Raw genomic sequence first — 12,838 nt, 5'->3', positions numbered from 1 at the left:
ACCCGGCCGCGCCCCCGCTCCCGCCCCGCAAGGCCACCGCAGCAGCAGCGGAGACTCGCGGCCCCGAGCCGCGCCCCCTAGGCTCCCAAGCTCACCGCCGCGGGCCGCACCGTAGGACCCGCCGCGGCACCCGGGGGGCTGGGGGGAGGGGAGGGGGGGGAGCCAGGGGCGGGCTCGGCCTTAAAGGGACCGCCGCGCTGCGGCCCAGCTCAACGGAAGCTGGGGAGGGGGCGGGGCCTGGAGCTGCGCGGCGTGAGGGGCGGAGCCGGGAGCCTTAAAGGGGAAGTCCTGGCCGGGCGGTCTTGGCGAGCTCTCCAGGAGTCCCCAGAACGCCGGGGTTGGTTTTGTGGGAAATTCAGAGGCATGAAGGAGCTAGGAGAGGCTTCCCGTGCTTTGGAGGAAAACCGAGGTTGCAGGATCCAAGGCTCGGTCAGCTCTTTTCCCTGAGTCTTCTCTTTCTCTAAATCGCCCAAGCAGAACCTGGGAGATTTCGTGGGGTCAAATCTGTGACCCCCCACCCCCACCCGCACCCCGCCCCTTCCAACGTCACAGCCTTCAAGGAGACGGAGGCTGGCCCCCAATTCCTCTCCCATGCCTAGGTAGTGAGGAAAATAGCGCCGGATGATGACAAATGCTGGTGACTAAAATAGGGTCCTACGCATTCTGAGACCTCAAACCGGTAATGGATGGGGACGGGGCAGTGAGTCACTCCTCTCTCCTTCCAACGTCACTACTGGTCAAGGTCATGGTGGCCTGATTCCCTCAGCTCCAAGCTGGGAAAACGTGGCAAGAAATACCTTTGATCGGAGGACTAGGAACCTAAGCCTCAGGCTCCACCATCTGCCAAACCTCAAGGTCACTGGGAAACAAACCTTGATGTCTCACCCAGGTACAAGACCCAGGCGCCGTGGGGAAGAGGAGGGGTTCAGAGTGCGGGTAGATGGGCTCGGGTGAGATTAGTGCTTACAGGCCTGACAGTCCCAACCCGGAATGCTGGAGCGAAAGCAGTCAGTCAGCAGGTGGCGCCCTGGGGCAGGCTTGATCTTTGCAGCAAAGGTAGCCTTACTTGAGGAATACAGGCTGTGTAAATCCATCCCTAGGAAGATAGAAATTGCCCTTACAGCTAGAGTGGTTGAACAAGGCAGAATATTGTGCAGGTTTTTTTTTCTTTAGTACACTGTCGATATCTTTCAGACGCCCTAACCTCTATTTTCGAATTGACAACAAATCCCAGCTCTTGGGTGTCCCCCACGGATCCCAGGCTACCATTTAAGGAAGAAAAACCTAGCATCTAATAAACTAACCACACCAAGGAGAAAAGGACACCCTCTTGGAAAATGAACACTTTAAACAGGAGGCTCTCTGGGAAAAGCAGTGTTTAAGGAAAGCATGCAATGTTTTGGATTTCAGAACACCAGGGAAACAGGAAAGCATCTCCCAGTAGCACTCAAAGTACACCACACACATAGCCTCTGCTCCACTAGGAGTTTAGTAACTGATCAGCAGTAATTCACTATGCCAAGCTCTTGGGAGAATGGTTGTAATAATAACTGAAGCTTATGAAATGCATGTTGAACCCTAAGTGTTACACCAAACACTTGGTGAGCATTAGCACTTTCAATCATCATAATCTTCACAATACTCCCATGAAAAAGATATTACTAACCCTGTTTTACAAACATCTGGGAAGTCAGAATCCTCGGAGGCTGGCAAGATGGCTCAGCATTTGCACAGGCCTGATGACCTAAATTTAATCCCCAGGTCCCACAAAGTGGCAGAGAGGACTGATTCCCCCTGAGAGCTGTCCTCTGACCTCTACACACACATACACACACACACACACACACACACACACACACACACACACACACGCACGCACACGCGCACACACACACATTTTAATCAATGCAAGACACTGACCCACATACAATCCTGCCTCCCATACTTGGAGAGGTCTTCCTTGTAGATCCTAGAGAGCTTTGATATAAGCCAAAGACCTCACAGAGCCTGAACCATAGTCCCAGAGGTGTTGGAGAAAGACTAAGTTACTGGGATACTTAATATTTTGATGTTGAGTTCTTTTAAGTTTCTAAATGTGAAATCAAATATCCATCTAAGTTCAACTTTAAAATCATATTTTATCCACAAAAGAAATAATTTTTATAAAATAAAGATAATATTCCTTAATATTTAGCCAATTCAACAGGGTGAAATCCTCTAATTTTCAGATACATGTTTACCACATGCCAGGTATGGTCTTAAGCACTTTTCAAATATTGATTTATATAACCCACTTAATAACTATTAATATTAAGCCATCCCGTTCAAGAGGTGAGGAAATTGAGACTCAGAAATATTGGGACTTGCCTAGGATTGTGATATGATTTTAAAAGCTTGGATTTAAACTGAAGCCAGTACCATCAAACTTTGTAAAGGGCCAAACAAGGAACACATTTGGAACCATGTAGTCTGTCTGGGCTACTCTATTGTGCTGTCATTTCACAACAGGGGGACGAGCATAGCTGTGTTCCACTCAAAGTCCTTATGAGCTCTACAGCTACCGTTTTATATAATTTTCATGACATACCATTCTTTTGACTTTGAAGTAAAAAAAAATGTTTTAAAAAATTCTTAGCTTTTAGACTCTGTAGAAACAGGGAGCATGCTGGTCAGGCCCTGCTTTGCTGACTGCTGACCTAGAAATTCCAATTCCAGAGTCTGTATTCTTTTTTTATTATTTTTTTGGTTTTTATTTTTATTGGTGTTTTACCTGTGTGTATGACTGTGTGAAGGAGTTAGATCCTGGAGTTACAGACAGTTGTGAACTGCCATATGAATACTGGGAATTGAACCCTGGTCCTCTGGAAAAGCCGTCAGTGATCTTAACCACTGAGCCATCTCTCCGGCCCCTTTTAAATGTGTAGCCCAGGCTGTCCTTGAACTTGTGATCCTCCCACTTCCACCTCTTTCAGCAAAACCTGTGGTGTGTGTCCCCATGACTGCTGTCCATATCCTTAAAAATGGGGCTGTACTATACTTTCCTTTTTCATTTGGTTTATTTTTTGTGACAGGGTCTCACTGTGTAGCCCAGGCCAGCTTCACACTTGCTTCAGTACCCCTGCCTCAGCTCCCTGTGTGCTAGGATCGTGAGCATAAGCTGCTGTGTCTGTCTAACTTTGGAGGGAAGGGGCGTTATGATCATTCTCATGTAGCCCAGACTGGCCTCGAATTACTGCTGCTGTTTCTGCTCTCTGAATCTTAGGACTGCACACATGTGACACCACATCTAGTCCATCACCCCCTTTTTCAGAGATGAAATCTGTCCCTGCCATGGATTCCCTAGGCCAGTTCCCTAACCAATAATGAAATCTAACTCATGTTACAGCCTTGCCTAGTTTGTGTCCCTTAAGTGCCAATAATTTACACAGTCTCATTTGAATGAATAAATTTATTTGAATGTTTTCAAGTCCGCATTCTTTTCTGTTGATGGGGATGCTTTAGTTTCCTGTTATTGTTGTTGTTAAGATGAGGAACCAGCCAGGCATGGTGGTGCTCACCTTTGATCCCAGCACTCAGGAGGCAGAGGCAGGCAGCCCTCTGTGAGTTTGATGCCAGCCTCATCTACATAATGAGTTCCAGGACAGCTAGGGCTATGTAGAGACATCTGTCTCAAAGAAAAAAATTGAATATCCAGCCCAGGGCCTTATAATGCTATACAAGTGCTCTACCACTGAGCTACCCCCAGCTCTGTCTCTTCAGTATTTTAATTAGATATTTTCAGAGTATTACAAGTAGTCTCCATATAGAAAGTGCAAACCAAGGTTCAGTCTTCACCCAGACACATTTGGAAGGATCTGTTGGTTACAGTTGCCCATCGCTCTTTTCAGCCTTAGTAGTCATCACTGACAGGTAATGAGGCAACAGAAGAAAGTTGCATGTGTGGTAAGATGCAGCCATTTCCAAAGCCAGACCCCCTGAACATAACTGGGAAATAGTAGTCGGTGTTAATTGTTCAAAGTAGCAATAAGTAGAAAGTCCAAGGCACATCCAGCACTACCCACCTAGGTTTTTTGGTTCAAAGTACCTACCTCACCCCATCAGTCCAGCAGGGAATTTCCCCAGAGAAGAAGGCAGTGCACACACCCTTTACCCCTGTGTCTTAGTCCATTCTGCCTCCTATAATAAAACACCTAGACTAGGTGACTTACAGACAAGATCAAAGCACCATCAGATTCCACGTCTGATGAGGCTCTTGCCTCCTCATAATACCTTGTCTCTGCATCCCACAGAAATAAGAGGCCAGCCACGTCTCGGGGATCTCTCATGATGGAGAGTCCTCGTGACCTCATCACTTCTCAGACACCTTCTAGTGCCATCAACCTTTGGGGTAGGTTTTGACTTGTGAATTATGGATGATACAGACTGCTGTGGTTTGAATGTGTGTCCCCCAATGGATAATGGGCTGGCAGTTTGTCCCCAAGAAGGCAATTGTGACAAGAAGAAGCTTTAAGAATGGAGCCAATTGGAAGCTTGCGTGAATAGAAAGAAGGAATGAAAAAGGAAATTGACGTTTCTTGCTTGCTTGAGATTGCTTCCCCCAAATAAGTGGTTTCACACCCTTTTCATGATTTTTTTCACCAAATCTCTTCAGTGTGCAGAGACAAATTGTGTGTGTGTGTGTGTGTGTGTGTGTGTACATATGTTTGGGAGGCTTCTGCTTTGGGGAGAATAAAGTAAACACTTTGCTCTATTCCTTCTGTTATATATAGCTGAAATCCCTGTATAAGTATAAAAACTAATGTAAGAAGACTCTGGAAGGTGAAGAAATGAATAGGCAGACCAAGGACCATAGAGTCCCAGGAAACAGCTTAGTGATTTCTTTTTGCCTAACATTTCCCAGGCTTGGTGAAGAAAAAAAAAAAAAGTGCAAGTTAAAGACTGTTGTTTCTTTAGCCAAACAAACAAGAGAGAGACAACCTACAAGACAGAAACATCCAGACAATGACCACTCTGGCAGGCCAAACATCAAATAAAAACTGTGGACTCTCATGTATCCAGAAGACTGGACCCTGGGCCAGCACCAGAAAAAGCCAAGGAGGGACCCAGGGATCTCACACCCACCGGCCAGTAATGAGGCTCCCCAGGCACCCACAGAAGCTTGCCTGGCCCAAGAGCAGTGAAGCCCTCATTATCTTGGGCGCCATTGGAGGCCAAATGGGAAATCTGTGCTTCCTCACCATCTAGCAGCGGTGAGGCACACATGTCTTTCCCTATCCAAATGCTATCTTTTTAAAATGTTTAGTTAAGATAGAAGGCTTAGGTAAGACCCAGAGTCTCTTAGCACACTGCAAAAATGTTCAGGTATCAATCAAAATGCCCTCACCATACCAAGAACCCAGAACATCTCAAGCTGGACTGTTATCAACATAAACACTCAGTTCCAAGACGATAGAGACATAGCATTATCTTAAGGCCCTTATAGTTTAAGAAAGGGCTTCATTAGCATAAAAGAGAATTACTTGGGTGGAAAAAGGGTGGAGATAGGGAAGAGTGGGGCCAAATAAGAACAAAGTATATAATGATATATGCACAAAAAATATCACAATGTCACCTACTTCTTTATATTCCGGAATAATTAGTTTAAATGTTTCATTGAGCAATGATAAACCTAGGTGAAGCAAACAAAGCATGAAGAGCCAAGCTGAGAATACAGTGCAATGGAAGAGCATTTGCCTACTGTGTGTAAGTCCCCAAGTTCATTTCCAACACCAAAAATTACGGAACAAGTGGAAGATACATATTTAAAGTATTGCTACCAAAACATGCCTGGTGCCAATGGCTCAAGAACAGGTTGTTGGACCAAGGAAAAAGATTTACTTAAAAAGCCATCAAACCAAAGATGGTTGGTGTGCAAAGACTCTTGGAGAACTAAAGTGTGTTTCCCTGTGTTACAGGGAAAGAAAAGGGAGCTGGAACCATAGGCAAGAAGGAGCTGCTGGCTGGCATGCTGTCTTAGCTGCCTTTATCTTGATGGTATCAGCCCTGGAGGGGAACAAGGCTTAAGTCAGTTTAGGTCAAATTAATTGTATAGTTCCAGAGAAGACATTTCTAAAATGGTTAACATGACGAGGTGAAGAGTTGAGTGGAAATCCAGCCCAAAGGTTAAGACAGCAGAGGACGCTGATACAATACAGAGGCAGCAATACCAAGCTTGAGTCACTGTCTTAGTCATTCTTGAGTCATCTGTTTGCCCAGGTGACAAGTCAATGCTTTCAGCAGAAGTGACCTTCAGGTCCCTGAGGAGTAACCTAGGCAATCATATCCACGTCTTAGAGGTTATGTACCACAAAGCAAGTGGGAGAACAATAATACATGGATCAGGTGTATAAATCAAAATTAGCTATCAACTACAAACAAGTAAGAGTTCATGTTTTCCAATGGCTACAAAGCCTGAAATGTACAATAGTCGACATTAAAAAGCTCACTAATAGGATGAATGGGACAGAAGAAAGAATCAGTCACCTGGGCGATGGGACATTAGAGATTACTCAAGCTGAACAGCACAGGAGAAATAGACCATAGAAAGACCAAATAAACAGATCCAGCACCTGCATCTTCAAAGTGCTGAGGGAGGGGGCAGCTGGGAGAGGGAGGGGCAGCTGGGAGGGGGAGGGGTAACTGAGGGGGGGACAGCTGAGAGGGAGAGGGGCAGCTGAGAGGGGGAGGGAACAGGTAAGAGGGGGAGGGGACAGCTGAGAGGGAAGGGCTCCCTGGCTAGCTACTCTAGCCAATTCCAGGCCAGTGATAGATCCTTTAATGGAAAAACAAAGATGGACATCATCTGAGAAATAACACCCCAGGCTGTCCTCTGGCCTCCATATGTGCCCACATATGCACCTGAACAGACAGTCAGACAGACAGACAGACACACACACACACACATACACACACACACACACACACACACAGAGAGAGAGAGAGAGAGACAGAGACAGAGAGACAGAGAGACAGAGACAGAGACAGAGACAGAGACAGAGAGACAGAGAGATAGAGAGACACACAGAGAGACACAGAGAGACACAGAGAGAGACATGGATCATATAGACAGTAACTATTTGTAGAATAGTAACAAAGGAACGACTTGATTACTATTGGACTTTGAACCATGATAATTTATGTTCTGAGTTCAGAGAGAGAAATGAGGTCAAGTTCAAATCTCAGTTTATTGTTGTTAAACCTGAGTCAGAGAATGTAGTTTTAGTCTGTGGGACAAGCTTGCTGATGCAATTCCACTTGTAAGCCCAGGGCTTGGCACAGATCCCCAGGGAATCTGAGGTCTGTGGAGACACAGTCATCCCAAACAATCATACCTGCTCTGCAAGTTGGAGGTATAAGAAAGTTCTCACACTTCTCATAGATTAGTTTCACCTGACTTGAAAATCATGGCTCGCTGAATGTCAGCCTCACCAGATCTCAGATAACTCTCACTCCTGTGGAGTGTAGAGGTCAATAGCACCAAGCCTCCTAGTGGAACAAGAGAAACCATTATCTTTATCTACTGATCTTGAGCAACTGTTAAGCCTGATGTCGACCAAGGGTGTAGCGTCTTCTATAAAAACAGATCTGCTCCCCATCAAGGCGCTACTCCCCAATAACAGCCACGCCCCCTTTGGGAATCGGCCTGGAGCAGGATGTACACCTTAGCTCCCCTCCCAGAAGGTTTGAGACTGTATAAAAACTTCTGATTCATTAAATTACCTTGAAGGTTACTCTATGGCTGAGGCTGACATTCTGCTTTTCGGTTGATCTTCCTATCATTTACGCTCAGCCCCGCTACCACTGTAATTCCCAGAAAGTCACGCAGAAAGATTGAATAAGTGATAGGAACACATCAACAATATCTTGGCATCAATTTTAAAACGTGCAGCCAGGCCTGGTGGCTCACAGGTGTGATCTCAGCACTTAGGAAACTGAAGCAGGAGGATTGCCACAAATTCTAGGTCAGTCCAGACTACACAATGAGTTCTAGGCCAGTCAGAGCTACAGAGTGAGGTCCTGAAGAGAAAGAGGGAGGAGGGAGAGAAGAAAACAGACAAATTTTAATATACATCACGTTTTAATGTATATTTTGCATGTTTGTATTAAAGCAATACATAAGGTCATTGAGATGGCTCAGCAGGTAAAAACGCTTTTATCAAGCCTGATGACCTCACTCAGTTCAGTCCCTGGAACCCACATATGAAAAAGAAAACCAGCTCCTGGAAGTTGACCTCTGACCTCCACGTGAGTGGTAGGGATTACATACACACACGTGCACACACAAAATTAACAATTTTTAAAAGTATAATAATATATCAAAAGTAATAACCAGCTTTTTATCTATATACCGGCCATTCATCTGTTTTTTTTATTTTGTATATTAATTGTGCAAAACAATGGACAGTTCCATTATTTTACATGTATATAATGTACCTTACATTCTCACGCATGTACTTTGATCTTTCATTCCATTTGACTTACATCTTCTTTTCTTCCACTTACAAATTAAAAGAAAGAGGAAGTTTAGGTCAGAAAGTAAAAGAACAAGTCATGCTATATAAAAAATACACATTTAAAATAAACTCATTCTGAAATGGTGAAAATAATAAGAGTAGATAAGAGAAAGAAAAACCAAACAAAAAGAAAGAATTACATGATAAATGTCAAACAAAATAAATTCAGGTCCAAAAGCACTACGCGAGGGAGAAAACCAGTTCATAACGCTAACATGTACAATTCCCAGAGACGACGGTACTTTCCATAAACAGAAAAGCAGGGGCTGCACTGGCCGCACAGTACAAGGGATCTTCCGTCACCGTCTGAGATGGGTGAGTAGAGTGGCGCTAGGGCTGCTCTCAATGGCTAAACTGTGCAACAACCTAGGTGGCCAACAGCAAAGGACACCACCAAACTGTTCCACCACGAACTAGAACGAAGCTAGGCTCCTTGCAGGAAAATGAATGTGACTGAAGACAGTCACATCAAAGCAAACAAAGTCAGTCTCAGAAAGACATGTAGGTTTTCTCATCAGTGGCCCTATGTTACATAGTCACATAAAATTGTGTGTGTGCGTTTGTGTGTTTATATAAAATGAAATCAGAAGTGAAAATGCCTAGGGACAAACAGGAGTGGAGAGGAGCAAAGTAATGGAGGTCGAGAGACTTGGGCAGTATTTGTTCAGTATATGTGAATATTTTGTATTTTATACTTTATTTTTTGTGTTTATGAGTATAGGTGTTTTGTCTACATATATGTCTGTGCATGCCTGGTCCCTACAGACACTAGAAGAAAACACGAGGTCCCCTGAAACTGTGGGTACAGGAATCAAACCTGGGTCCTCTGGAAGAGCAGCCAATGCTCTTACACCCTGAGCTGTCTCTCCAGCCCCAGATTTTATATATATATATATATATATATATATATATATATATATATATATATATCATGTGCAATCAGTTTGTAAAGTGTTTGCCACACAAGCATGAGAACTTGACTTTAGATCACCATCCCCCATGCAAAAAGCCAGGCATGTCACTGTCCACCTGCATCTCCAGAACCAGGGAGGCAGAGACAGGAAAATTCCTGGTGCTTTCTAGTTAACCAGGACCCAAACTGGTGAGCTCTGGCCTCCACACTCGTATACAGACATATACACACACATGTGCACACACACTCATGTGCACACACACACACATACATATAAACATCTAGGCATGCATACAACACACACATCAAAAATAAATAAAATAGAACCTCATTTACAGAGAAAAAATAGTAAAGAAGGCTCATGATGTGTGTCTGTAATCCTAGAACTCGGAAGGCTGGGGTAGGAGGATTTGAACCTCAAACCTGTTTGGACTACATAGCAAGACCCTGTCTCAAAAAGAAAAAAGACAAAACCAACAAAATTAAACATGCTTAGTGAAACTAAATAGATGTATCAAAAGCATGGTCCTGGAACAAAATTAAGAAAATAATAAACCATTAAAAACAATCTTAGAAGTGCCCAGCAGTGGTAGCACATTAGTCCCAGCACTCCGGAGGCAGAGGCAGGTGGATCTCTGTGAGTTCGAGGCCAGCCTGGTCTACAGAGTGAGTTCCAGAACAACCAGGGCTACACAGAGAAACCCTGTCTTGAAAAACCAAAATGAACAAAAACAATAACAACAACAAAAACCTGACAGGAAGAAAGCGTTGTAGCATGAAAAGGAGAAAATTATCACAGAATTTTTTTAAAAATCTTTTTCCTTAAATATGAGACTCAGTGTTCAGCTCAACTCTATCATCCCCGGTAGATTAACCTAGGAAATGCACGCTGACATGATCAGCAAGTAATTTGGGAGCAACATCTCCCAGGCAGACAAGAGAAGGGTTGGACAAAGAGATACTCAACTACACAAAATTAACAGCAAAGGCCATGGTGAAGGACAGCATTCAGATAACCTGTCTAGGCTGTAGGTCACCAGACCATGGTGGGTCACAAGTACCACACTGCAGAAACTCCAAAGGTTGAGCTGGCTGTTATCCCTGCGTGGGGACTGTCTATCTCTACAGCAAGCAGACTGGAATGGGTATTTGCTGACTAAAGGGATTAACTGTTATGTTAGCAAGACAGCTAGCTGATTGCTCAACACTCACTATGGTCAAGCAGATGAACTACAGTTCCAGCCCCCCTAAAATGCCCATAGTACTAGTATTAGCAAGCAGACTATAAGAAGAATGGTAAATGCTATTCCCAGGCCTTGCTTCTGAAAGCCACCCAGGTGTCATCCTCTGACTCTGGTACAACAGCTAGGGAGAGACTCCTGCCAGTTGAAATGCTGGCAAGTTGGGCAGGCACAGAGCCTTATGAGCCCTCACCCATGTGCTGCCTTTTAGTCATCCTGAAGTAACTCCTTAGAAACTCGCTCCTAAAAGAAGTCCAATGAACTCACTGGCTCACCAAGGTAGACTCCGGAGAAGTTGTTTCTTCTGTCTGTGGCTGGTGCTCTATCTGGCTGACTGGGCATTTGGTCAAGTCTCCCCAGAGGGGAAAAAAAAAAAAAAAAGCCACCCAACAGAAAATGACTATGTAACTGCACTCCACTGAGAGGGCTACCCCACCAAGAGCTTGGTGTAGCTCACAATCTTCCACTGGGGAGACATAAAAGAAGTGTCTATTCACTCCAAATAAGGAGGAAGCAAACAGATCAAAGAAAGATTCCACCTAGCCCTGCTTGATGAATAAAGGAGTGGAGTGTGTAGAGGTCACGGGAGTGGAGGTAACTTGGACAGCTGCACTGCTGAGGAGTCCTGTCAGTTTTGTTCCTCTTACATAATTTAGATTATTGCAGCAGGGGGTGGTGACTGGACTCTTACAGGAGAGGCTGCTGATCCTCCCTCCTTTCCAATAGGGAACACTAACACCTCTGTCAGTTAGACAGGTACATCCCAGAGTTTAGGAGGTATAAGCCAGAGGATCAGTGAGTTAGAGTTCAAGTCATTCTGTGAAGAGTGAGTTAGAGTTCAAGTCATTCTTCTGTACATAGTGAGTTAGAGTTCAAGTCATTTTGTGCATAGTGAGTTAGAGTTCAAGTCATTCTTCTGTACATAGTGAGTTAAAGCCTCTGTGCTACATGAGAGCCTATCTCAAGAAAGAAAGAAAAAAAAAACATGTTATTGTAGACCTGGCTATTTTTGTTTAACTCTGTTTATGTCATTGACAAGGTCACCTGTTGGTCACCACAGCCCTTGACTTCATAATGGCAATGGTTACGTCCTGGTCAGAGTCCACAGACATACACACTTGCTCTGTCATGAACTCTACAGCAGCTCTGAGGAACCGTCTCAAAATGATATGCTGGACTTCAGATGTGTCTCTGAATCAGCTCTTCTCAATTTCTGAGATTTCCTTGGATCCCTTACATTTCTCATGCAATATCTGACACATGTTTACACACACACACACACACACACACAGGCACATGTAAATAAAACTGTAATAAATGTTTAAAGGATTTTTTATTTCATTAAATGTTACAGTATTAGTTACTTTTCTATTTGCTGTGACAAAACATGACCAAGGAAATTTACAAAAGAAAGCATTTAATTTGGCTTACGGTCACAGCAAGTTAGAGTCCACAATGGCAGAAGGAACAGCTGAGAGCTCACATCTTGATCCATAAACAGGAGATACACACACTGGAAATGGTCAAGTCTTTTGAAACCTCAAAACCACCCCATATGACACACTTCTTCCAACAAGGCCACATCTCATAATACTTCCCAAACAGTTCCACCACATTGGAACTAACTATTCAAAAATATGAGCCTCTGGGTGCCATTCTCATTCACAACAAATAGCTATAATATTGAATAGCATCAAATTGCTTTCAACTAACATTAATCTAAAGCCAACATATATTTCCAGTTAAAAATACAGAGCTCAGCCATGCATAGTGGTGCATGCTTAAAATCTCAGGACTCAAGAGGCAGAGGCAGGTGGATATCTGTGAGTTCAAGACCAGCTACAGTTACACAGTGAGAACTTGTCTCAAAAAATGGAGCAATTTTCAAATTCAACCAAATCCTAATTAAAATACCCATAACACTCCCCACTGAAATAGGAAAAAAAACAAAAACAAAGTTCAGATGGAACTGTATTAAGACCCCAAATAGCCAAAGTAACCCTGAGCAAAGGGAACAATGGATGGATTATCATTCCATATTTTAAGATATATCATAGAGCTCAAGTAATAAAACTGTGACAATGTCACAAAAAATTGTGTAACAATGGGACAAAATAATAGACCCAAACATG

The 12,838-nt window shown here is 43.8% G+C and overlaps 1 long non-coding RNA gene across 1 annotated transcript; it reads left to right on the top strand.

Moving 5' to 3' along the window:
* Positions 1-329: 329 nt before the first annotated feature.
* LOC107978108 lies at positions 330-6,215 on the top strand. The gene is made up of 3 exons (XR_003487442.2): positions 330-889; positions 4,290-4,387; positions 4,770-6,215. It is a non-coding gene; the product is annotated as an uncharacterized LOC107978108 (long non-coding RNA).
* Positions 6,216-12,838: the final 6,623 nt, after the last annotated feature.

This window comes from Cricetulus griseus, chromosome 8 (genome assembly GCF_003668045.3).
Source record: "Cricetulus griseus strain 17A/GY chromosome 8, alternate assembly CriGri-PICRH-1.0, whole genome shotgun sequence".
Taxonomy (NCBI): Eukaryota; Metazoa; Chordata; class Mammalia; order Rodentia; family Cricetidae; genus Cricetulus; species Cricetulus griseus.
Note: the sequence above shows the minus strand (reverse complement) of the source record. Positions and strands in the feature narration are given on the sequence as shown.